General features: G+C 45.1%; 1 protein-coding gene across 3 annotated transcripts in view; it reads right to left on the bottom strand.

Annotated features, from left to right (window-relative positions):
- TNPO3 (transportin 3) overlaps positions 1–26585 on the bottom strand; it is a 991461-nt gene that overhangs the window by 64177 nt on the left and 900699 nt on the right. The gene's annotated exons all lie outside the window — the stretch shown is intronic.

Raw genomic sequence — 26585 nt, 5'->3', positions numbered from 1 at the left:
AAGACTGCCTGCACCCCCAGGAGTGGAGCCCCAAATGCAAATTGATAAGACTAGTGTGCAAATTCCTAGAATTTGGGATCTTATTAATGCAAAGAGTCCAATCACAGAAAGGGGAGGACCAGTGAGGAATCTGTGGCTAGATAAGAGACTCTACCAGAAAGACTGTTACTGAAGGTAAGTAACTTGTTCTTCTGATAGAGACTTCTAGCTGCAAATTTCTCACCTTTTGAACAGATACCACAGCAGGACATAAGAGGTGGGCTATGAATGGACTTAAACTAGATAGTCCTGCAGGACTGAGTGGGTCAAGTGCCTTCCTTGGCAGACTTGGCTGTCCAGGCAGCAGTGCTTCATGAACATATGAAGGAATGCTTGCGTAGCTGTCTGGCAGATCTCTAGGACAGGGACTCCGTGTTTGATCGTAATGGTAGTAAGCTTTGGCCCTGAATGGCAACAGTGTGACTATTTGACCGCAGCAGTCACAACTTTGGGTAGAAATAATACCCCTAGATCACAGAACTAGCTTATCCGGATGGCGGCAGTGTACTTTGTGAATGAACACTCAGAGCCTGAGGCTCATCCATGCCAGGCAGAGGTGACGGCAATTAGGGATAGTTTTAAAAGTAAGGGGCTGTAGGAGACAGCTGTGGAGCGACTCAAATGGAGTAGACAATAAAAAAGTAAGCATGAGACTAAGGTCACCATAAGGCATTACAATAGGAGAAGGTAAAGGTAAAAGAGATGCTACAGTGCTTTCAAAAACCTCATCACAACCTGCGATTTAAGTAATGAAGGCTAATCCAGCATTCACAGGCAGACTGGAAGTGACCAAAGCAAGGCGTTGCCAGGTGGGAGACAAAATAAACAGGACATCAGGCAATTTGGTCCGCAGGTGGTCAAATTGATGTGCAGTCCACCAAACCACAAACTTATCCCAGTGACAAGCATATACAGTCTGTCGAGAGACACCTGGCTGGCAAGACGGCATCAACTCCAGAGGGAGATCAAGAGCATTCAGCTGTGCCACTCAATCTCCTAATATGAGGGTGGGGACTGGCAAGGTTGGGGTGAAGAACCTGACCTTTCTATTGTGCCAGCAGATCATCCCAGAGGGGTAGCCCGATTGGAGGGCAGATGCTAAAGCCCAGTAGTTCTGGATTTCAGACTCTCTGTGCCCAGTCAGGAGCCTCTAGGATGTCAGTCTTGAGCTTCTTTATAACTTGGGGCAGGAGTAGACTCGCCACTTGAGGCAGAACATGTCTCTGATGGAAAGATGTCTTGAAAACTCCTACACACAATTGCTGATGTTGTGCACTCTGCGGGTGGTAAACAAATTGAGCAAAGGCCCTCCCTATTCGGGGAAGAGACCTTGAACCACTTCCGGGTTCAACTGCCATTCACGGTGAGGTAGGTGCCAGTGGCTGAGTTAGTTCTCCACACTTTCCTGCTAATGACCCCAACAGTTTTCTTTCCTTAGCTGGTGCCACTAAGGTAACTGGAGCAGAGGTAACAAAATGGATACTTACCAGTAGGAGTAGTTTTGCAGATAAAAGAATCTTCTGGATTCACATGCATTGCATTACTTGCCCTCTAGTGGTTGGGTTCACTTGTAGTCTCTGGGATTTTTTCTTTTGTTGGGCATCAACTGTTTTCACCATTTACTGCGGAGTCCGACCGGCTCCCGATGTCAGACACGAGCCCCGAACAAGCCCCTGCATGGTTGCCATCTTCAGATTCTTTTTTCTGGTGACTGTATTATAATTTTAGCGTCTCTTAGGCTTCCTTATGAACTGCATTTACCTTTGCTCTTGTTAGCTTTGCCTCACCTCATTTCCTGCATAGAATGAATGTCGCATGGGAATCCAAAAACATTCTTCAAGATGCAAAACTACTCCTACCATTAAGTAACGATTTTGTTTTGGAAGCTTGTAACTTTTAAGCTACTTCACCACCTGTCCCGTTGCTGTAGTGATAAACCTCTCCATGACTGATTTTGATTAGCCAGGTACCAATGGCATATAAATATCTAACAAGTGCCCATGGCTGCATAGTTTCAACTATAAGAGATAGCAGAATATGGTAGATTAATCTAGTCCAGAGGTGTAAGGAAATGCTTCCTTGGCATGGTTACCCCCATACGTTTTGCCTTTTGTTGATGCCAGTTATTATTGAAAGTGTGCTGGGACCCTGCTAACCAGGCCCCAGCACCAGTGCTCTTTCCCTAAACCGTACCTTTGTTCCCACAATTGGCACAGCCCTGGCACACAGATAAGTCCCTTGTAAATGGTACCCCTGGTACCAAGGGCCCTATTGCCAGGGAAGGCCGCTAAGGGCTGCAGCATGTCTTATGTCACCCTGGGGGCCCCTCACTCAGCACATGCACACTGCCTCACAGCTTGTGTGTGCTGGTGGGGAGAAAATGACTAAGTCGACATGGCACTCCCCTCAAAGTGCCATGCCCACCTCACACTACCTGTGGCATAGATAAGTCACCCCTCTAGCAGGCCTTACAGCCCTAAGGCAGGGTGCACTATTCCACAGGTGAGGGCATATGTGCATGAGCACTATGCCCCTACAGTGTCTAAGCAAAATCTCAGACATTGTAAGTGCAGGATAGCCATAAAGAATATATGGTCTGGGAGTGTGTCAAACACGAACTCCACAGTTCCATAATGGCTACACAGAAATCTGGGACGTTTGGTATCAAACTTCTCAACAGAATAAATGCACAATGATGCCAGTGTGGGGTTTATTGTAAAATGCACCCAGATGGCATCTTAGAGACGCCCCCTGAATACCAGTCTGACTCCTAGTGCTAGGCTGACCAGTTTCTGCCAGCCTGCCACAATCAGACCAGTTTCTGGCCACATGGGAAGAGTGCCTTTGTCACTCTGTGGCCAGGAACAAAGCCTGTACTGGGTGGAGGTGCTTCTCACCTCCCCCTGCAGGAACTGTGACACCTGGCGGTGAGCCTCAAAGGCCATGCCTTTTGTTACAGCACACCAAGGTATCCCAGCTAGTGGAGATGCCCGCCCCTCCGGCCACTGCCCTCACTTTTTGCGGCAAGGCTGGAGGAGATAATGAGGAAAAATGAGGAGTCACCCACTAGTCAGGACAGCCCCTAAGGTGTTCTGAGCTGAGGTGACTCTTGCCTTTAGAAATCCTCCATCTTGAGATTGAGGATTCCCCCAGTAGGATTAGGGATGTGCCCCTCTCCCCTCAGGGAGGAGGCACAAAGGCGGTGTAGCCACCCTCCAGGACAGTAGCCATTGGCTACTGCCCCCCAGACCTAAACATACTCCTAAATTTAGTATTTAGGGGCGACCCTGAACCCAGGAAATCAGATTCCTGCAACCTACAACAAGAAGAAGGACTGCTGACCTGAAAGCCCTGCAGAGACGATGGAGACAACAACTGACTTGGCCCCAGCTCTACCGGCCTGTCTCCAGACTCAAAGAACCTGCACAGCGATGCATCCGACAGGGACCAGCGACCTCTGAGGACTCAGAGGACTGCCCTGAACGCGAAGATCCAAGAAACTCCTGAGAACAGCAGCACTGTTCACCAACTGCAACATTTTTGCAACTTTGAAACAACTTTGAAAGAACTCTTGCTTCCCGCCGGAAGCGTGAGACTTCTCACTCTGCACCCGACGCCCCCCGGCTCGAACTCCAGAGAACAAACACTGCAGAGGACTCCCAAGGGACTGCAACGACGTGAGTAACCTGAGTCATTCCTCTGCACCCCACAGCGACACCTGCAGAGAGGATTCAGAGGCTCCCCCTGACCACGACTGCCTGGTAACAAGGAACCCGACACCTGGACCAAGCACTGCACCCATATCCCCAGAACCCAAACTCCAGTGCAGGAGTGACTAGCAGGCGGCCCTCTTCCTAATCAGTCGGTGGCTGGCCTGAGAAGGCCCCCTGTGCCCTGCCTGCATAGCCTGTGCCCCCCCCCCCCGAGTCCCTCCATTGCTTCCTATAGCAAACCTGATGCCTACTTTGCACACTCACCCAGCTGCCCCTGTGCCACTGAGGGTGTGTTTTGTGTGCCTGTTTGTGTCCCCACCCCCCCAGTACTCTATATAAACCCCCCCGGTCTGCTCCCCGAGGGCGCAGGTACTTACCTGCCAGCAGACCGGAGCACCCCTGTTCTCCATGGCACCTATGTGTTTTGGGCTCTCATTTGACCTCTGCACCTAACCGGCCCTGTGTTGCTGGTGCGGTGACTTTGGGGTTGCCTTGAACCCCAAACGGTGGGCTGCCTATGCCCAGGAGACTGACTTTACTTACCGGAGAAACGTAACCAAACTTTGCTCCCCCAGGAACTGTTGATTTTTGCAGTGTCCCCACTTTTAAAATAGCTTATTGCCATTTTAACCTATATTGTGTGTACTACTGATTTAATTCAAAGTTCCATATTTACCTGTGTGAAGTACCTTGCATTTTATGTACTTACCTCACATCATGAATCTTGTGGTTCTAAAATAAATTAAGAAAATATATTTTTCTATATAAAAACTATCGGCCTGGAGTTAAGTTTTTGAGTGCGTTTTCCTCATTTATTGCCTGTGTGTGTATACAACAAATGCTTAACACTACCCTCTGATAAACCTACTGCTCACCCAGACTACCAAAAAAATAGAGCATTAGTATTATCTAATTTTGCCACTATCAACCTCTAAGGGGAACCCTTGGACTCTGTGCACACTATCTCTCACTTTGAGATAGTATATACAGAGCCAACTTCCTTCAGTAAGGCAGCTCCTGGTGAGCACATTATAATAAGTCATATCGTTCTCAATGGGACTTACCATTAGGAGAACCTGCAGGAGACTGAGTAAGAGGGTAAACATGTATCTGTGTCTGTCTGGCTCTATGATACACATTCTGCAAGGAAAGGGAGTAGCAATGCATTTCCTTCTGTGTTTCCTTGGCAGTTCCTCTCTGGAAACTCGGACGTCTAACTTTTCTGAATTATAGGTAGCAGTAAGCTAGGTTCCGGTTGTAGTACCACTCCACTGATACCTAGACTCATGTCAGTATGTTTTGAACTGTAGTACACTGGGATCCTGCTAACCAGGGTCCCAGTGCTCTCTACCTTAAATTTGGTTGCTGGTAAACTGTTTACACCCCCAATTGGCATACTGGTCCACCCACGTAAGTCCCTGGTATATGGTACTTAGGAACTCAGGGCATTGGTACACCAGTGGTTCCTCATGGGCTGCAGCACGTCTTGTGCCACCCATGAGAGCCCATGCAAACGGTGTCTGCAGGCCTGCCACTGTAGCCTGGTGAAATGGTGTATGAACCCCTTCACAAAGTTTGCCTTATACCCTGGTCACTGCACTTAGACACTGCAAGTCACCTCTCTGGTTGGCCCTTCAACCCAAGGGCAGGGTGCATGTCCCTAAGTGTGAGGGTACACCTGCATGGATAGTGTACCCCTACAAACCCCTACAGACTCCATTCGCTGTAGGTGAGGGGAAGCCATCTTAAGGTGTGCAGTTGACACTGGTCAACACGAGTGGTCCAACTACACAATGGGTTCTCCGAACCTAGGCATGTCTGGTATCAAACAAGTTGGAATCATGCTACTACACCGATTCCAGTGCTAGTTGCCTGATACCCTGTGTTCCTCTGAGGATTCCCCCAGTTCCTCCTGTGCAGCCTTACGGGGTCTGGCTGCCAGCCCATGCTGCTGCCGACCCCAGACACAGTTCTGCCCTCCTGCTGATGAGCCTGCCTCAGGCAGAGAAAGGCAGAATGAAGGATTTCCTCCAAGGGAAAGGTGTGAACACCTCTCCCTGTGTATTAGGTGTCTAAGGGGCTGGGGTGGCCTCTGAGCACTGCTTTGAAGGGCACATTTGGTGCCCTCTTTGCATAATCTGGTTTGCACCGATTCAGGAACACCCGGTTCCCCCTCTGAAGCAAAACTGCACAGAGATTGACCACCTCCTGTCCAACCTCTCCCATAGGGAGGTGAACAGAGCTCTGCCTGGTGGCCACTTGATTCTGCCATCTTAAATACAAGATGGGCAGAGGTCCCAGGGAGCATCTGACTTGTTAGGCCAGGGAGATGAAGTCCCGGACCCCCTATGGCATGTGCTCTCTGCAGAGAGTGACCAATTCCTCTTTTTGGGTTACTTAAGGCTCCCCCGAGGGTGGGTCCTGAGATTCGTTGAGCAAGCTCTACAAGGAACTCTATGCAAGACATCTTCTGTTCCTGGCCTCTGGAACTGCTGCTGGTCTGCTTTGGAACAGAAACATGACTGCTTCTGACGGGAAGGGACCCCCCATTGCAACATTGTTTCCCCCGATCATGCCAGAATTCTGCAACATCCAAGGAAATGCATCATCCAGGGTCAACCAAGGACTTGGTTTGCACCTGGAAGCATGAAGGAATCTCCAGTGGAGTGAAGGAGTCACTCTCCTGCAACCGCAGGCACATCAGACAAAGTTGACTGGCTGGTGGGGACAACGAAAGGCTCTGCATCACAGATGGTGGGTCTGTGGCCTCCTCTGTCTCTTGCTTGTCTTCTGAACAACCTGGGAGACTGTGGGCACCTGGTCCTGACACTGGAATGGACGCCCTGTGCGCCGCAGTGGTTGCTCTTGCCAAGGCTTGTTGACTTCCACCAAGGGATCTCCAGGCACCAGGAAGACCCAGCCTCCAGCACTCTGCAACTCGAAGATCAGCCCATCCTGAAACTTCTGGGACATAGGACTTCTGTTTTGTTGTGCTGCTGAGACCTCCTTGTGACTCCCCGTGTCCAACTGACAGCGGGTAATTTTTTGGGGGCTCCAACGACTTCTGCTAGCCTTCCTGCTGCTGAGGGCCAGCCCCAACTCCCCCTAAAGGCCAGTCTCCTGGGCCTTGCTGGTCCCCAAAACTATGCAAATACATCTTCAGGTCCTGCTTGCTTTTGCCAGCGCTTGCTGGTGACCGGGCTGGCCACTGACCCTTCTGTGATCTGGCGACCGTGCAGCGACAGCTCAAAGGCGAATCCCTAGGACCTTCTGCAGTTCCTGGACCCTGCAGCTTGACTTCTTCCTCCACTGATTTGCAGGAACTTCACCTGGGCACCTCCAAGGGTGATGGACATTGTCCACTTCCTTTTCAGCTCCTCTACATCTGGAATACGTCCCTGGGTCCACCAGCCTGATCCACAGGTCGCGACAGCAGCTGGACAATCAGAGGGTCCCACTGACTTCAGAGAGTCCCTTCTCCCCTCTGCATCCAGGTCTCCTGGTGCAGGTACACCTGTCTTCTGGGTATCCTTGGGTGGGGGCACTCTCCAACCTTCCTCTTGCCTGTTGGTTTCCTCACAGTCCACTGTGAAGGGTCTTGACCCACACAAACTCCACCCACTACTTCCACATAGCTGCTCACCTCCGCTAACCCTAGAGAGCTTTTCCTATCTGGACACCTATTCACTATCACAATCACAATGGGTTGCCTGGACTCACCATAGCGTACACCATAAAATGAGCCAGCCTCCTACACAGGGTTCATAACCTTAAGGGGGAATTTCTTCACAAAGCTTAATATCTATCTTACACAGATTGAGGAATAACAAATTGTGAATCCAGTCCTGATGCTGGAGGTTTTAAAGAGCTTGGAAGCATTTTAAACTAGCTCAGTACTGGTGATGCTACCTTTGGATAAAGACTGGAGTAAGCAAGTAAGGGGAAGGGAATGGGGCAAGGTTGAGGTGACAGGTGTCTTGGCAACGGCATGATTGAAATCACCCTCAATGCTTCTTTTGGAGGCCCAATACCATGACAAGCATTATCACAAAGAACAAGGTACTTATGTAGTAAGCTGGCTCTGTAAATACTATACCAAAGTAAGGCATAGTGTGCAGAGTCCAGTGGGTCCCCTGAGGCTCAAGTAGATAATACTAATGCTCTCTTTTGCAGTTAGGCTTATCAGAGGATAGTGCTAAACATTTGTTGTACACACACCATCAAGAAATGAGGCACACACTCAATGACTAACTCCACACCAATTGTTTTATGTATCAGAAATATACTTTAGTTTATTTCTATAGCCAAAACGATCTTTATTGCAGGTAAGTACAGTTTCAAGAATGTATCACTCCCAAGAATCAAATGCACTTTGTTTAGAATTCACAGATCAAACACTTTACATTCAAGTCATTTTCAGTTTCAAAAGTGGACACAGTGTAATTTCTCAAAGAAAGCAATGCAGTCCCGAGGAAGAGAAAGTAATAGAATCCACAGGTAAGTACTTGACTTACAATTCCAGTCTTTTGAGGGGGGGGGGGGGGGGGGGATTAAGGCGTCCACAGGGCAAAGTTTAGGAAGACAGCAAGAGTGCAACACCAGCAACACAGGGCTGGGTGCAGGGGTCAAATATGGTGTTGGGCGACAAATGGGAACCTATGCATAAAGGGGGCGCTCAGAAAGAAACAGCTTGCAGGTAAGAACCTGTGACTTCTGGGCACAGACCTGGGGGTATGGATCAGCACTGGGAGGGTGGTGGCCACAGGTCAGCATCAAACACAAACCGCTCAGCAGCACAGGGGCAGCCAGGTGCAGAGTGCAAACAGTATCAGGCACCCAATGCTTTTCAGTGGGGGAACCCTGGGAATCACAAAGATGCTGCAGGCATTGTCCACGGACTAGACTGAAGAAAACCAACTTCTGGACAGGTAAGTAGAGAGCCCACTAGAAGTTGCTGGACTGTCGGTTGGGTTCCCCAAGGCAAGGGGGCTGTGGGAGCAGGGGCACTATAGGAAAATACCCTCTTTTGGCATGGTTACCCCCACTTCTTGCCTGCTATCAGCATGCTTACAACTGTTTTCACTGGGATCCCACTAACCAGGATCCCAGTCCAGTGGTTGTGCTCTCTCGCTCTAAATTTGGTTGCCTAGAACTTTGCACACCCCACAATTGGCATACTAGTGCCCCTTATAAGTCCCTATAAATGCTACTTAGGTACCCAGGGCATTGGGGCACCAGGGGTCACCCACGGGCTGCAGCATGTATTGTGTCACTCATGGGAGCCCATGCAAAATGTGTCTGCAGGCCTGCCATTGCAGCCTGCGTGAAAAGGCGCATGCATTCTTTTTCACTACAGGTCACTGTAAGTCTCTCTTATGGTAGGCCCTCTTAGCGCAGAGGGCAGGGTGCAGGTACATGTGTGTGAGGGCAGCCCTGCATGAGCAGAGGTGCCCCTATGAACTTTGGTTACACTGCACTGGATTTCCTAAGTGTGGGGAAGACATTTTACCGTATACTGGATACAGGGTCCAGCTACATAATGATAACTCCGAAGCTGGGCATGCTTGGTATCAAATATGTTGGAATCATACCCCAATACTGTTGCCAGTATTTGTTGTAGGACTCCATGCACCCTGGGGCTCCTTAGAGGATCCCAGTATTGCTCCTGCCAGTCTTCTGGGGTTTTCTGAGCAGCCCGCGCTGCTGCCACCCCTCAAACAGGTTTCTGCCCTCCTGCTGCTTGACCAGCTCTGCAGGGGAAGGCAGAACAAAGGATTTCATGTGGGAGAGGGATGCAATAATCTCTGCCTTGGAAATAGGTGTTACAAAGCTTGTGAGGGGTAGCCTCCACAAACCAGTTTCCTTTGAAGGGCACATTTGGTGTCCTCCTTGCATAGACCAGTTTGCACCAGTCCAGGGACCCTTGGCTCTTTTGTGGCGTGAATCTGGGCAAAGGAAATGGGAGTGACCATTCCCCTGTCCAGTACCACCCAAGGGGTGGTGTCCTGAACTCCTCTAGGTGACAACGTGATTCTGCCATCTTGAAACCAAGATGTGCTGATCCCCCAGGGAGCATCTTAGTGGCCAGGTCAGACAGGTGACGTCACAGCCCCCTACTGATAGGTGGTCACCTTGCAGGTAATCATTCCCCCTTTTAGGGCTATTTAGGGACTCCCGTGCGGGTGAGTCCTCAGATTTGATGTGCAAGACTCCACCAGGACTCCTCTGCATCGTTTACTTCATCTTCTGACCACTGGAACCCCAAATGACTCTTCAGGAACAAACAATCTGCAACTTCAGCGACAACTCCGCTTTGCAACATTGTTTCTCCGGCTCCTTCCAGTAACTGAAACATTTCCCCAACTGTGCATCCTCCGAGGTCGGCGAGATGCCAGCCTGCAACAAGAAGTAAGAAGGACTCTCCCTTGGAGTGAAAGAGTCACTCCTCTGCATCTGCAGGCACCAAATGCATTGATGACCGGCTGCATGGATCTGTTCTACTCCGGAACTGCATGGATCCTGCATCACAGGTGGTGGTCTGGATTGGTCCCCTTGGTCCTCTCTTCCAGCTGTCCAACTTGGGAGATGGTAAGCCCTCGCATCTCCTTGCAAAATAGTACCCCTGTGCACCAGAACTTTTGCAGCTACCAAGACTTGTTTGCTCCTGCTCCAAGAGATCTTCAGGGTCCGTGTAGCCTAGGCCCACAACACTTCTGTCTGTCAAGCACAGTCTCCTCTCTGCTGCTCCAGCGACTCCTCTTCAGGTGTGCTGACTGGGCCTAACTGTGACTTACTGTGCCTGCTGACAGTGGGTTGCCTCTGAGGGCTGCAACTGCTTCTGTTGTTCTCACCCGACTGCTGAGGGTCACCTCGGACTACCCTCGCTGGGTCGAGTCCCCTGGGCCTTGCTGATCCTCTTCAGCCTTGCAACTCTTCTTTTGCTTCTCTTGCATCAACCACCAACAAACTGCCAAGGTTTGTTGATGGTTCTCCAACACCACTGACCACCTGCAACCCGACGTGGGACACCATCGGCACCGTTCCAAGGACTCCTCTTCAGCTACTGGGCTCCATAGCTAGTCTTAATCCCTCGTCGACCTGGTTCTGCATCCACAGAAGGGGGGGTAGTAGCTCTAGCACACACCCCGGACACTCCATCGTGGACTAGACTCTGTCCTCTTCCGTTACAGGTCGTCTTCAACCAGAATCCATCTTTGGTTTCTTTGTGTCTGTTCCTGTACTTGCATAATCCTATTTCTAAGTCCTGCTGATAGTTCTTGGGAAAACCAGGTACTTACCTCTGATCTCCTGGTTGCTAGGGGTCACCTCGATACTCACACTCCTGGGGTTCCTAGTTCCTCCAGCTCCCCTCCAACAACTCCCCATCCTTGGGTGGGAGACTGTTAGTTGCATTACACTTTCTCAGTTTAGGGTTTGGCCCTCCCTACTTTCACTAAGTATTACCAATGCTTATTGTTTCTATGCTAATTTCTAAATGTTAGAGAGTGTGTGTATACACGGAAAATGTTACCCAGGAGACTTATGTTCGTGGAGTGTAGGTGCTGTAGATTCATATGCTTTGCATAAGTCCGCCATCTAGTGTTGGGCTCGAAGTGTTACAAGTTGTTTTTCTTCAAAGAAAGTTTTCGAGTCACAAGATTGAGTGACTCCTCCTCTTGGTGATAGTGCACATGGACATTGATTTCCTTGTTAGATCGTTTTCCCACAGGAGGGCGAAGTAAGGAGTGTGCAAGTGTATATGTACATATATAGTAAAGAAATGAGATGTCCAGGCAATTTATATACATATTTACAATAAACAATACTACAGCAGCAACAGGCTTCAGGGGAAGAGGGAGGGTGCAAGTGAATCTACAGGGAGTGCAGAATTATTAGGCAAATGAGTATTTTGACCACATCATCCTCTTTATGCATGTTGTCTTACTCCAAGCTGTATAGGCTCGAAAGCCTACTACCAATTAAGCATATTAGGTGATGTGCATCTCTGTAATGAGAAGGGGTGTGGTCTAATGACATCAACACCCTATATCAGGTGTGCATAATTATTAGGCAACTTCCTTTCCTTTGGCAAAATGGGTCAAAAGAAGGACTTGACAGGCTCAGAAAAGTCAAAAATAGTGAGATATCCTGCAGAGGGATGCAGCACTCTTAAAATTGCAAAGCTTCTGAAGCGTGATCATCGAACAATCAAGCGTTTCATTCAAAATAGTCAACAGGGTCGCAAGAAGCGTGTGGAAAAACCAAGGCACAAAATAACTGCCCATGAACTGAGAAAAGTCAAGCGTGCAGCTGCCACGATGCCACTTGCCACCAGTTTGGCCATATTTCAGAGCTGCAACATCACTGGAGTGCCCAAAAGCACAAGGTGTGCAATACTCAGAGACATGGCCAAGGTAAGAAAGGCTGAAAGACGACCACCACTGAACAAGACACACAAGCTGAAACGTCAAGACTGGGCCAAGAAATATCTCAAGACTGATTTTTCTAAGGTTTTATGGACTGATGAAATGAGAGTGAGTCTTGATGGGCCAGATGGATGGGCCCGTGGCTGGATTGGTAAAGGGCAGAGAGCTCCAGTCCGACTCAGACGCCAGCAAGGTGGAGGTGGAGTACTGGTTTGGGCTGGTATCATCAAAGATGAGCTTGTGGGGCCTTTTCAGGTTGAGGATGGAGTCAAGCTCAACTCCCAGTCCAACTGCCAGTTCCTGGAAGACACCTTCTTCAAGCAGTGGTACAGGAAGAAGTCTGCATCCTTCAAGAAAAACATGATTTTCATGCAGGACAATGCTCCATCACACGCGTCCAAGTACTCCACAGCGTGGCTGGCAAGAAAGGGTATAAAAGAAGGAAATCTAATGACATGGCCTCCTTGTTCACCTGATCTGAACCCCATTGAGAACCTGTGGTCCATCATCAAATGTGAGATTTACAAGGAGGGAAAACAGTACACCTCTCTGAACAGTGTCTGGGAGGCTGTGGTTGCTGCTGCACGCAATGTTGATGGTGAACAGATCAAAACACTGACAGAATCCATGGATGGCAGGCTTTTGAGTGTCCTTGCAAAGAAAGGTGGCTATATTGGTCACTGATTTGTTTTTGTTTTGTTTTTGAATGTCAGAAATGTATATTTGTGAATGTTGAGATGTTATATTGGTTTCACTGGTAATAATAAATAATTGAAATGGGTATATATTTTTTTTTGTTGAGTTGCCTAATAATTATGCACAGTAATAGTCACCTGCACACACAGATATCCCCCTAACATAGCTAAAACTAAAAACAAACTAAAAACTACTTCCAAAAATATTCAGCTTTGATATTAATGAGTTTTTTGGGTTCATTGAGAACATGGTTGTTGTTCAATAATAAAATTAATCCTCAAAAATACAACTTGCCTAATAATTCTGCACTCCCTGTACAGCACTACATGCCACGAACAGATGTTTACTTGGTAAGTAACATTTTCCGTTTTATGGCATGTGTAGCTGTAGATACAAATGGTTTGCATAGGCTGAAAAGCAGTCCCCTCCTGAAAATATGCGATGGTTCGCCTGTAGGAGTTGTAGTAGTTTGAACTAGTGTTCTAAGCACTGTCTGACCAACATTTGCTTGTTGTTGAGATAATACATCCACACAGTAGTGTTTAGTAAATGTGTGTGGTGTAGACCATGTGGCTGCTTTATAAATGTCTGCATTGGTATTTGCCTTAGAATGCCGGTGAAGCACCTTTCTTCCTAGTGGAATGAGCTTTAGGAGCTACTGGTAATTGTCTTTCAGCTTTAGGATAGCAAGTTTGTCTACATTTGACTATCCATTGTGCTAATCCACTTTTTGAAATAGGATTACCTCTGTGAGGCTGTTGAAAAGCCACAAAGGGTTGCTTGGATTTTCTGAAATCAATTTTTCTGTATGTATAGTACATGAGAGCTCTTTTAACATCAAAGGTGTGAAGAGCACTTTCTGCAACGGAATCTGGCTGTGGAAAGAAGACTTGCAATTCCACTGACTGATTGATATGAAAGGTAGGAATTTTTGATTTGTCCGAAGAACTATTTTGTTTTTGTGAATTTGAAAGAAAGGTTCTTTTAAAGTAAATGCTTGAACTCACTAACTCTACTAAGATGGCAATCTTCCAAGATAAAAACTGAAAAGGGCAAGAACGCATGGGTTCAAATGGTGGCCCCATAAGTCTTCGGAGTACAATGTTAAGATTCCACATAGGGGCTGGTGGAGCTCTAGGTGGAATAATGTTTCTAAGACCCTCCATAAAAGCCTTTAATAACAGGAATCATAAACAGGGAAGTATGTTGTCTGTTTTGTAGGTAAGCCGTTATTGCTGTTAAATTTATCTTAATAGAGGGTTGTATACGAGGTTTCCTTTTTGTAAGTGTAGTAAATGGCAAACTATCCTGTATTGAAGCTTTAAGTGGGTCAATGTTTCTAGGCTGACAATAGTAGATAAAATGCTTCCATTTAGCCGCAAAACATTGTTTAGTTGTGGGTGTGCATGCTTCTTTTAGAATATTCATACATTCAGATGGAAGTTGTAAGTAGCCAAATTCTATGACTTCAGGAGCCAAATTGCCAGGTTGAGTATGATGGGATTTGGATGTCTAATTTGACCTTACTTTTGAGTCAACAGATCTGGTAAGTTTGGTAGTTTGTGATGTAGTACTACAGACAAGTGTTGTGTATCAATGTTGACATGCCCACGTGGGAGCTATGAGTATGATGGTGAGCGAGGTTGGTTTAATCTTTTTGATTAGAAATGGAATTGGTGGGCGAGGTGGGAAAGCGTAAGCAAATATCCCTGACCAGTTGATCCATAGAGCATTGCCCTTAGATTGAGGGTGTGGGTACCTGGATGTGAAGTTTTGGCATTTTGCGTTTTCTCTTGTGGCGAAAAGGTCTAAGTGTGGGGTTCTACACATTTGGAAGTATTGTTGAATCACCTGTGGGTGAATCTCACATTTGTGTACTTGTTGCTGCGTATCTCTGGGGTATACTCTGCCACTAACTGAACGCAATTGTGAATTGCCATTTCCAAATTGCCCGTGCTAGAAGGGACAATTGAGATGAATATGTCCCTCCCCCAATACCACCCCCCCCCATTTTTGCAGATAATACATTGTGCTCAGATTTTCTGTCCTTATTAATACTGTCCTGTGCGTGATTTGTGTCTGAAAAGCTTTGAGTGCTAGGTATACTGCTAGTAATTCCAGGTGGTTTATATGATAAGTCTGTTGAATTGAGTCCCATTTCCCGTATAGTGAGGTTGTTGAGGTGAGCTCCCAAACCTATTATTGATGCAGCTGGTGTGATTATGGTCTTAGGCACAGGGTCCTGAAATGACCGCCCTTTTATTAAGTTGCTGTGATTTCACCATTGTAGAGATTTGTGAGTTTGGCGGTCTAGCAACACTAGATCCTGTAATTGTCCCTGTGCTTGAGACCATTGTTGTGAGAGACACTGTTGCAGTGGTCTCATGTTTAGTTGTGCATGCAGTACTGTTGTGTAGCCATTTTAGTTATAGCTCCATGCACGTTATTTTAGCACACTAAGCCTGCCGCTGTGCACTTTAACCTAGATATATTTTACTCAGCTTCGTTTATTATTTTAACAAGAGCCACATTTGCAGTCTTGTGTTATTTCTCACTATCTAGCTGTTCTTGCTTAGGCCAGTAATACGTTCTCAAACAAGACATTCTTATTCACTCTCTGCTTCTTTCAAGGCTGCAGTAAGATAGGTTGCCAGTGAAGGTGGTAAAAGTATTGTCTCTGGTATCCATAGAAATAACGCACATCCTTGCGAAGGGACATTTTCTTAGAACATAAGCTGTTTTATTATAAAAACACTTCCTTGTCCCTTACACGTTAGAGGGAGATTCCAGCCAGAGAAACACAACTGTATGCTGATCGCTTTGTCTACAGCTGCTTATGCAGACTTCAGGCCTTTGCTCAGGTATGGGGGGGATGATGTCTTCCCACGGAAACCTGAAGGGCAGAATTAGAGCTTAACATGCTGTGCTCTATTATAGCCTAGATAGGAATTAGTGCATTGACTCTAGTGACTGTGTATGTGAGACTAATGTAACTGAGAGAAACGGATGAGACCTGAGTGACCATGAGTTCCCAGAGAAATTAACTATGTCATGCGCTTAGCTGCCCAATCATCCCTGCGCTTGTGTAGAGTTAAGGAACTGCTAGTTAGCCGGAGCAAAACCCGGATTAGGGCGACAGGTGTCACCTGCAGTGGGTAAGACTCAGTCTCCCACACCGCAGGCTATTCGGCTGCTCAAAATCCAGTAGTCTCATTAGAATAATGAGAGCCTACACAACAGTACTATTGCTATGCATGATGCCATCATTCCCAACCGTTTCATGATAAATCTTACTGTGTAACTTTGATAGGGCTGGATCTGTGATATGAGGTTTTGAAAAGCCTGTATTCTTTGTGGATTTGGTTAGGCTAACGCTTTTTAAGTATTGAGAATGGCGCCTACGTAAGATTGAACCTGTGCTGGTAGAAGATGAGATTTCTGGTAACTGATTGAGAACCCTAATGTGTGTAGGGTATCTAATTGTGCATTGAGTGTGTTGTTTGCACCGTATAATACTGCTTGATTTTATTAGCCAATCGTCTACATAAGGAAAGACATGTATGTGTTGTCTTCTGAGGTGAGCCGCTATTACAGCTAGACATTTTGTGAAAACCTTTGGAGCTGTAATGCCGAAGGGAAGTACCTTGATTTGGTAATGTTTGCCTGCTTTTACAAATCTTAAGGATTCGCGATGAGCTGGATGTATGGGAATATGAAAGTAAGCATCTTTGCGATCTAAGGCAGTCACATAGTCTTGTTTTTGTAGTAGAGGAATTACATCCTGTAGAGTGACCATGTGAAAATGTTCTGACAGGATATACAGATTTAGAGGTCTGAGGTCTAGAATGGGTCTGAGAGTACCATCCTTTTTTGGTATCAGGAAATATAGTGAATATACTCCTGTCCCCGGTTATGATATTGGAACTATTTATTTTGCTCCTTTTAGTAATAGAGATTGTACCTCTTCTTTTAGCAGAATGTTGTGTTCTGGGGAGAGTGTGAGAACGAGGGGGAATATTTGGTGGAGTAGAAATGAGTTCTAGGCAGTAACCATTGCGGATAATTGAAAGTACCCACTGATCTGTGGTGATGTTTTGCCAGTAAGTGGAATTGTTGCAGACTTCCTACCACAGGCGATGTGTGGGATTGTGGGATGTTGAGGAAGTCATTGTTTTTGGGGAGTGGTGACACTCTGAGGTATTAAATTTTCCTCTGGCGATACAGTGTTGGCCTCTGTAAGAGCCTCTAAATGATCCTCATGGATAATACTGTTGTTTTTTTTTATCCTGTAAGGTGGAAGCCTCAGTGGTTTGGGGTTTGAAACCTCCCCTAAACCGCTGTTTGCAAAAGGAACCCAGATAAGGTGTGGTATATAGGGCTCCCATGGCTTTTGCAGTGTCAGAGTCCTTTCTGAGTTTTTTTTTTATAGTTGTGTCAACTTCAGGTCCGAAGAGATGCTCCTTGTCAAAAGGCATGTTAAGCAATGCCTGCTGTATTTCACGTTTAAACCCGGAGTATCTTAGCCAAGCATCAAATTTTCTGCTTTGTCAGTGGGTGGGGTATCCCCTGAAGGCTGACTATTAGCACGTTTCCTGGCTACACTGACCACAACAGAAGCTGGTGGCAGTTGTTGTGTAATGTAGATCTGGTTTGTTGGTGCAGGCTTGTATTTCTTGTCAATTCTTGGAGTTAGAACCCTAGCTTTAACTGGTTCTTCAAATATGTAATCTGCATGCCTAAGCATACCAGGAGGTGACGTGGCGAGCAAAATAACGATGGATTAAACCCAGATCTGTGACTGGGGGTGAGTGTTTGAAAAGTTTCAACACTACGCCCATCATTTTATTTTATTTTGTGATGTTGCTTTGTGCGCCCTAAGTGGCAGAGGTATGCCCAGACTTGGGTCCCTTGCTCGCTGCGCCACTGGATTCAAGCTAGCGTGGCTGATGAAGGGTGATACCCTGAGAGTGGTCCCAGGATGCTTGTTCCCTGTCCAGGGAGGACCTGGCCTAGCAGTTCGGGCTTCACTTTACCCATGGGGAACAGGGTCAAGACTGATTTGCATATAGCTGGGTCCAAACTGGGGTGGCGTGGCAAGCAAAATAACAATGGATTAAACCCAGATCTGTGACTGGGGGGGTGAGTGAGTGTAAAGTTTCAACACTCCGTCCATCATTTTATTTTATTTTGTGATGTTGCTAAGCATACCAGGAAGCATTGGTAAGCACTGATAGGGTCTATGGGAAGAGGATAGCGTTTTAAAAAGAAAATCCTCTTCTAAAGGTTCTGCATGAATTTGGACCCCATGGTATGCAGCTGCCCTAGATATAACTTGTGTATAAACCGTACTATTCTCTGGTGGGGATGGCTTCGTAGGGAGGTTGAGGTTCTTATTTTCTTGCTCAACTCTGGCACCGAAACAGGTGTGGCATGTTGATGGTGTGTTTTGGCCTTTTTTCGGCGCCGAACCCAGGGCCGGTAGCAGATTACTTTTTTTCAGGTGGAACCACGGCTTGACAGCAGTGATGCACCCAAGGCCTTGCTTGATCTTTTAAAAGGTGGGTGTAGGGGCAGGTGTACGCAAATACTTAGCCACTGTGATTGGCTAACTAACTGGTCTTCTGATCCTTGTTTGGAGCCGGAATCTGGGATTGAAACATCCGTCTGTGCCTGCTCCTCCTCTAAGGTGTAGGTGGACTCTGTATGCTTCAACACCATCTCTAGTCTTCTTGCCCTTCGATCACGCAGTGTTTTCTTCGATCGAAATGAACGCCAAGCTTCACAATCTTCCTCACTATGTTCATGAGAAAGGCAAAGATTACAGACCAAGTACTGGTCGGTATAAGGGAATTTAGCGTGGCACAGAGGACAGAATCGGAATGGAGTCCGATCCATCAGGCTATGGAGCAGTAGGCCTGAACAGGCCCAAGAAAGGTGCAAGCGCCCGAAAGAGTGTTTTCTTGATCCCGACGGTACTATGAGATCGATTGCAGAAGTAAATGTGTTTGAGAACAATACCGAAGGTGTGAGAAAAGTTAATATAAAGTTTCTGAATCGAAAGTCTCAGAGAAGGAACATATCCACACTTGACAGCGGAAAGAAAACAATCTAACAAAGGAGTCGAAGCCCATGCGCACTATCACCGAGAGGAGGAGTCACTCGAAGAAAAATAACTTGTAACACTCCGAGCCCAACACTAGATTGGGGGAGGGGGAGGATATGCACAGCATGTGTATCTGCAGCTACACATGCCATATAACATATATTATTTACTTATTTTCCAGTTGAGGGGGACTGCCTATAAGTAATCTAGTGTTGTGTTACTATAATAAAGTACCTTTATTTTTGTAATACTGTGTGGTTCTTTCATGTGTGATAACTTGCTGGGTGACTAGAGAGGTACTGCATTTGCTATGCATGTCTCCTATGTAAGTCTTGGCTGCTCATTCACTGCTACCTCTAGACATCCCTGGCTCCCTAGATACTGCCTACACTTCACTAATAGGGAATACCTGGACCTGGTGTAAGGTGATAACACCATAGGTGCTCACCACACACACCAGGTCAGCTTCCTACAGGTACCTTTAGGGGTTGGAAGATCTACACTGGAGCCTGTTAGGCTGCATGCGTTGTCGTGTTGATCAGGAGGGTCAACCCAGGGTGGGCTCGAGGTCAGAATAGCCTGGGGACCTTTTCTAGACCAGTGGGCCTCCTAGACATGGGCTGTGGACATCGGGTGCAGAGTGTGCAGGACTCAAAGGTCCAGGGTGGTCCGTCTTGGAGGTTTCTTTGTAAACAGGGCCGCTCTCCGCTAGAGATCTTGATCCCTGGGTAGGCAGGCTGTCCTCTCTGGGTTTGTAGAGGTCGCTGGTCCTGCAGGACTAGTCATCTTCTTCTAGCAGGTTTCTTGAAGCTGCAGACAGGTTGATAGGGCTGGGGCCAAGTCAGTTGTCATCTGGAGTTCTCCCTGCTAGTGAGGCTTTTCAGTCCTCCTTCTTATTAGGTCACCAGGAATGTCACGGTGAATACTAGATCTAGAGGCGTAACAGGGGTCAGAGGGCAGTAGCCAAAGGCTACTGTCTCTGAGGTTGGCTATACCCTTCCTGTGCTCATTCCCTTTGGCAAGGCGGGTACATTCCTAACCCTACTGGCTAACAGTCTCCAAAACAAGATGGAGGATTCTGTCAGGAGGGTTTCAACTCAGCTCTGGGCACCCTATGGGCAGTCCCAGCTAGGGTGGACATACCTTCCGGTGTTAACTAATTTTCCTGCCGGACCTGCAGCCAAAGGTGGGGCAGGTCTGAGGAGGCAGACCTCTCCACTAGCTGAAGTGCCCTAGGGCAGTGCAAAAGGAGGCAGGAGCCTTTGAGGCTCACCACCAAGTGTTGATGTTCCTGCAGGAGGGAGGTGTGAAGCACCTCCACCCAATACAGGCTTTGTTTCTGACCCCAGAGAGCACAAAGGCTCTCACCCCACAGGGTCAGAAACTGGCCTATTAGTGGCAGGCTGACACAGACCGGTAAGCCTTACACTAGTGGGTTGGGTGAAATACAGGGGGCATCTCTGAGATACGCTCTGTGTGCATTTTTCAATAAATCCAACACTAGCATCAGTGTGGGTTTATTGAGCTGAGATGTTCGATACCAAACTTCCCAGTCTACAGTGAAGTCATGATGGAGCTGTGGAGTTTGTAATGACAAACTCCCAGCCTATGTACTCAACATGGCTACATTGCACTTACAATGTCTAACAATGTAGGGGCATATTGCTTAGGCTAAGGCCTCACCTGTGGTATAGTGCACCCTGCCTTAATGTTATAGGGCCTACTAGAGGGGTGAAATACTGTGGTATGCACAGGTAATAAACAGCCAGTAAAATACGACGTAGTCCAAGAAAGTAGGTTTATTCCTGAACAGGACTCACGACTGACAGCCAGGATTGTAAAGTTCCAACTGACTCAGTCCACATACAGAATTCTACAACACACAACACCCTCTGACATAACACAGTTCCAAATAACATTAATACCCACATAACACCATCTCCCCCTTAAACAAAGAAAAATAACTAATATCTAGAGCAAAGTAACTAAAATAATCTTTGAAGTTAACAGGAGTATTAATTCTATAGCTCTAATCAATATTTCTGCTCTCAGAAGTCTCAAATTCTTTTTTGTTGATTGATGTCATGCTCAGCAACTGCAGAACCCACATCCCCACCATATTTCTCCTTGTCAGATATAACATCCTTATAATAACAATCAATAATATTGTGATGCAGGTTTCCATATTTTTCATTTCTCGGCTTGTTCTTGATAATATCAGCTTGTTCAGACGCAACTTTTACTAAGGCATTCTTGTTCCACCAACCTTTGCCTTGCAGAAGAACCGCTCCTCTAGTAACTTTCTCAACTTTGACAGGTTAGGAAAATTTTGATTCACCTTTGTTTATTCTCATAGGTTTTCTAAACTAAAACCCATTCACCAGGTTTTACCTATAAATCCCTTACATTTTTCACATGCATACAAACTTGTTCCAAATCAACACAATCATCACTATGTCTTATTATATCATCCAACCAGGTGGACATTAGAGCAGTAACAGGTTTTGTTCCCCTTAACAGGAAAACAGGTGTAACCCCTTTGCTACTATGGGGTGTGGTATTATAAGACCAAACCTTTTGCTGTAAATATTCAGAAACATTAGGATTACACAGAATGTCTTAATAGACAATCTGGAATTTCATCAGACACAAAATGTGCCCCATTACCAGTAACAACTTCCTTAGATGTACCTTCAACTTGAAACAAACGTTTCAAAAACTTTGTGACAGTACTGGAATCAGCAGATCTGACAAAAGCAAAATACAACCACATGGAAAAATAATCAATGGCTACTATCATATATCTGTTCTCATTCTTCAACATGTTAAACGGTCCAGAAAAATTGAAACCAGTCTTTTCCCATGCATTATTGGGCCATTCCGTAAAACACAAAAGATTAGTGTTCACTTTCCAATGTTTATCTGAACATAAACATTCAGCACACTTATCAATATAACATTTAACTTAAGAGTCTATTCCAGGCCACCAGTAACGTTGTTTAATATTCTTCACAGTGGCTGAAATGCCCAAATGTCCCTGATGTGCTACTGAAATAATATCATATCTTAAAGCTAAAGGAAGCACAACCACACTCTGTCTCATCCCAATACCATTGGCAACTGACAATTCAGGTGCAACTTGAGCAAAGGACTTCAAATCTTTGTCCAAGTTCCTGTCGGAGGGCCAACCAGAAATGAGATACTCCTTAACTTTGGATAAACAATCATCACTGTTGCAGCTCTCATTCCACTCTTCCTTAGATATCTTGAACTCGCAAGTAGCATCTGACATGGTCATCACACACTCCTCCTCAACATAACATTCGCTCTCATCTTCAACAAATCGGCAAATGCGAAAGACAATCTGCCCTTATATTCTTACAGCCTGGAGTACACTTAATATCAAAATTAAATTCAAGTAATTTAGAAATTAACCTTACTAATCTTTAATATGTTTTGTAAGAGCAACTGTCACCCAACATATATATCAATGGTTTGTGCTTCATATACAGGTCAAATTTAGTGCCCCAAATATACATTTTTAAATTTTCTGCTGCCCAAGAACAAGCAAGTGCTTTTCGTTCAATTGTGCTACACTTCGATACAGCTGTACTCAACATTCATGATGCGAAATCAACAGTATTCTCTACTCCGCCTACAAATTAACTCAACGCAGCACCTAAACCTAAGGAGCTGGCATCCACAGTAATGATGCTTTTAACACCGTGAGTGAAGGGCTTAATAGCAGGAGCAATCACCATTAAATCTTTCAGTTTACTTAAAGATAAATGTGCTTCCTCAGTCCATACACATTTTATATGTTTCTTTAATAGTGCCCGCAAGGGTTGTACCACCAACGCATACCCATAAACAAACCTAGAATAATACTCACTCAGCCCGAGCAAAGATCTGAGAGAATCTTTTTGTTTTGGTCCTGGGGCTTCTACGATGGCTTTAACTAGAGATGACTGACGTGATGCCCTTACCTGAAATGTTCTGTCCTAAATAATCCACTTGATTTGTTAAAAATTTGCACTTATCTTTGTTGACCATAATGCCAAGTTTCTCCAATTTTTTTAATACTATATGTAGCAGCTCAAAATATATATTTTTTTGCTTTCTGTATGAATAAGAATATCACACTGAAAAGCTTGAATACATTTTTCTTCACCGAACAATGCATCCATAAATCTCTGAAAAACGCTAGCTGCGGATGCTAAGCCAAATGGCATACGCAAATACATATAAGTTCCAAAGGGTGTTATAAAAGATGTCAAAGGTCAGGAGTCTTTGGTTAACGGAATTTGATGATATGTTGATCTTAGATCTATAGTTGAAAAATATCAGCTTTTCCCTAAATTCGCTAACCAATCATGAATCCTTGGCAACAGATGGGAATCTACCAGAATGTTGCAGTTAAGTGCACACAAATCGGCACACAAACGGATATCACTAGATTTTTTTTTATTTTTTATTTTAGCAAGAACTATAGCAGAAACCCATTCGGAAGAGCCTACTGGTGTAATAATATTCTGTTCACACATTTTGTCAAGTAACTTATTAAGATCCTGTCTAACAGAAAATGGCACAGGTTTAAGTTTCTGTGTAACTGGTCTGGCTTTGTTCTTCAACTTAATCTGATATTCAAACCCTTTTACTAGACCAATATCACTGTTAAAAACTTTGTCAAATCTTTCAAACAAACTTTCCAAAGAACAATAATCAATCTGCAATTTTGTATCTGATACAGTAAGAACAGGAAGATCTCCTAGAACTACAGGTACACTCTGACCTGGTCTCAACACAATACCCAACTTGGCTTGATCTTGCCACCACAAGATATCTCTACCATGTTCAGCAACATAAAATGTTAGTACTTACACTTCTAGCCTTAAAATCTAATATATCCATAAAGAAACCTTTCATTGTAATATCAAATTCACCAACAGCCTTAGGGTTGACATCAGTATGTTTCAGTACTTGTTTCGGCCAGAATTTCTCAAACGTTACATCAGATAATATTGTAATAGGGGAACCAGAGTCCGCAATAACACTCAAATTGACAGAGCCTATGTTGACAGAACATATATGACCTTTACATTTGTTCTGAGAAGCATCAATAGTATCAACATCTACTGTTAAAAGTACATTGTTAAAAGTTTCACAAAGATTATCATCAACAACTTCAAGTTGAGATATCTGTTTTTGCCTTAGCTAAGCGGCATACACTTTGAAAATGCCCCACTTTTTTTGCACAAATTACATCTCTTTCCTTGAGCTGGACATGATGGATTATTCACCATGTGTCTTTGAACCACATCTATAACAGTAACCTGATTTTTTTTTTTTTAACTATTTTTGCAAGTTTTGCCCTTATTGGATACATAATTAATTTCCAACTCGTCCGTCTGAAACACGGCACCAACATGAATAGAACACTTAATATCCTCTGTTACAATTTTAGAAGAAATAAGAGTATTCTATACTTTTCGCTATGTCCGTGACTTCACCTAAGGATGGAATCTTACAAGTCAATATCCGTTACTGAATTTTTTTAGTTATAACAATTGAAAACCAACTGATTACGTAAATATATATCAATATTCAAACCAAATTCACATTTAGCAGCAAGAACTCTTGAAACTGCCCAAAAATCTTCTATGTTTTCATCCATCAGTTGTATTCTTTTGAAAAAATTGTGTCCTTCTAACATAACTGATGGTTCATCAGAACATTGTTTGGGCATACATGTAGTAGCTTCTATATATGCATTCAAGGATTCATCACCAAGTGGTGCAACAACAGATGGTAAGTATTCAAAAACTTCTTGTCCAGTTTCTGCTAAATGATTAAACAGTAAAGCAGCTCTACGCATAGCATTGTACTTAGAGGCATCAACAGCTACCAAATAATTTTCAAAAATGCGTAACCACTTTCTCCACAAAATTGGTGGTCTTCCAGGCTTTTGTAGTGGAGGCTGAATACAAGCTTGAGATGCCGCCATGGTAAACGTATGTTAAAATTAAAAAAATTATTATATAAAATAAAATGAATAATATTTGGAAGTTTATAGTTTTAATGGTTCTTTAAATGAGTATTGTAATAAAAATGATAAATGAAAGGGTCTGCCTGTCACCATAGTAACAAGAAAGTAGCAAAAGAGAAATGGTGTGCTTTTCACCATGAATTTAATTTGACCAAATCTTAATTTAAATATGTAAAACTAGGTGTGCACATCACCATGGAACTATATAAACGATGACACGCAGATTAAAACGAGGTGTGCGTACCACTGAAAATGCATGCATCAAATGATGTGAGAACAAGGTTTGTAAATGAAGAATTGCCCAAGATCCAAAGATGGACGCCAAAACCAACATGAAATTTTCTAAATGAAGTGGAGTTTGTTTTTTCCGATGTCAAGTGTGTGTCTGAGTGTGCTTCTGAATGTAAAGAGTAGTGACGTACAAAGCAGGCTCTCGGAGAAGAATGAAGGAGCTGTTGAAGCACGAGGGACCCAAGTGCAATTCAAACAACCACAAAAATATGAAGAATACGCAGGTGAGTGGTAAGCTGCTAGAAACATATGATGCAATGTGCACTGTGTAAGTCGCATCAGTGAAATATTAAATTTGAGTAAATCACAAAATGTAGCGGCAGATCAGTGATCCAACACAAAGTCCTCCAAACACTCTTGGTGGGTCCTCAATGTCCACTCGCAGCCAAAATACTGTGGTATGCACAGGTAATAAACAGCCAGTAAAATACAATGTAATCCAAGAAAGTAGGTTTAGTCCTGAAAAGGACCCAAGACTGACAAGCCAGGATTGTGAAGTTCCAATTGACTCAGTCCATATACAGAATTCTGGACCACGCATGACACCCTAGGACCTTAAAACCCACATAATACTAACCTATGCCGCAGGCAGTGGTTTGCCGGCATGACATTTAGAGGGGGGTGCCTTCTCAACGTTAACTTCTTCCCCCCACCAGCACACATGAGCTGCAATTGCTGTGTGTATGTGTTTGGTGAGGGGTCCTGTGGGTGGCACCATATAAGCTGCAGGCCTTAAGGTCCCTCCCTAGCCACAGGGCCCTTGGTATCACAGGTACCTTTTACAAGGGACATAGCTGTGTGCCAATTGTGGAAGCAATTACACAGTTTAGGGAAAGAACACTGGTGCCTGGTTAGCAGGATCCCAGGACTCAGTCAAGTTAGCATCAGATAATGGGTGTGGGAGGTGTGCATGTGTCTTTCTTACAACCTAACTCCTCAGGTCATGCTTTTTCTGGTGGATACAGTATCTACCTGAGGACTCGTTGCTCGCTGAATATCCCAATGCGCCAGCATTCCACAAAAACGTTTCTTCATAGCTCTCCATGTCAATGAGAACGTCACAAATGTCACAGCTCCGCACGCAACTCCATGTAACATCATCGGAGTCGAAAGAAGTCCTTGTTGGTGTGCTGATATCAGTTTCCACCCACTTTTTTTCATGCCTCCGAGGCAAACGGGTGAAGCCAACATCACAAATGCAACATGTTGCAACCCACATATATATACAAATATTTATATGAAATAAGAATTGTATAAATGATATACAAACA

This window comes from Pleurodeles waltl, chromosome 4_1 (assembly GCF_031143425.1).
Source record: "Pleurodeles waltl isolate 20211129_DDA chromosome 4_1, aPleWal1.hap1.20221129, whole genome shotgun sequence".
Taxonomy (NCBI): Eukaryota; Metazoa; Chordata; class Amphibia; order Caudata; family Salamandridae; genus Pleurodeles; species Pleurodeles waltl.
The sequence above is the reverse complement of the archived record's forward strand: the minus strand, read 5'-3'. Positions and strand labels throughout refer to the sequence as shown.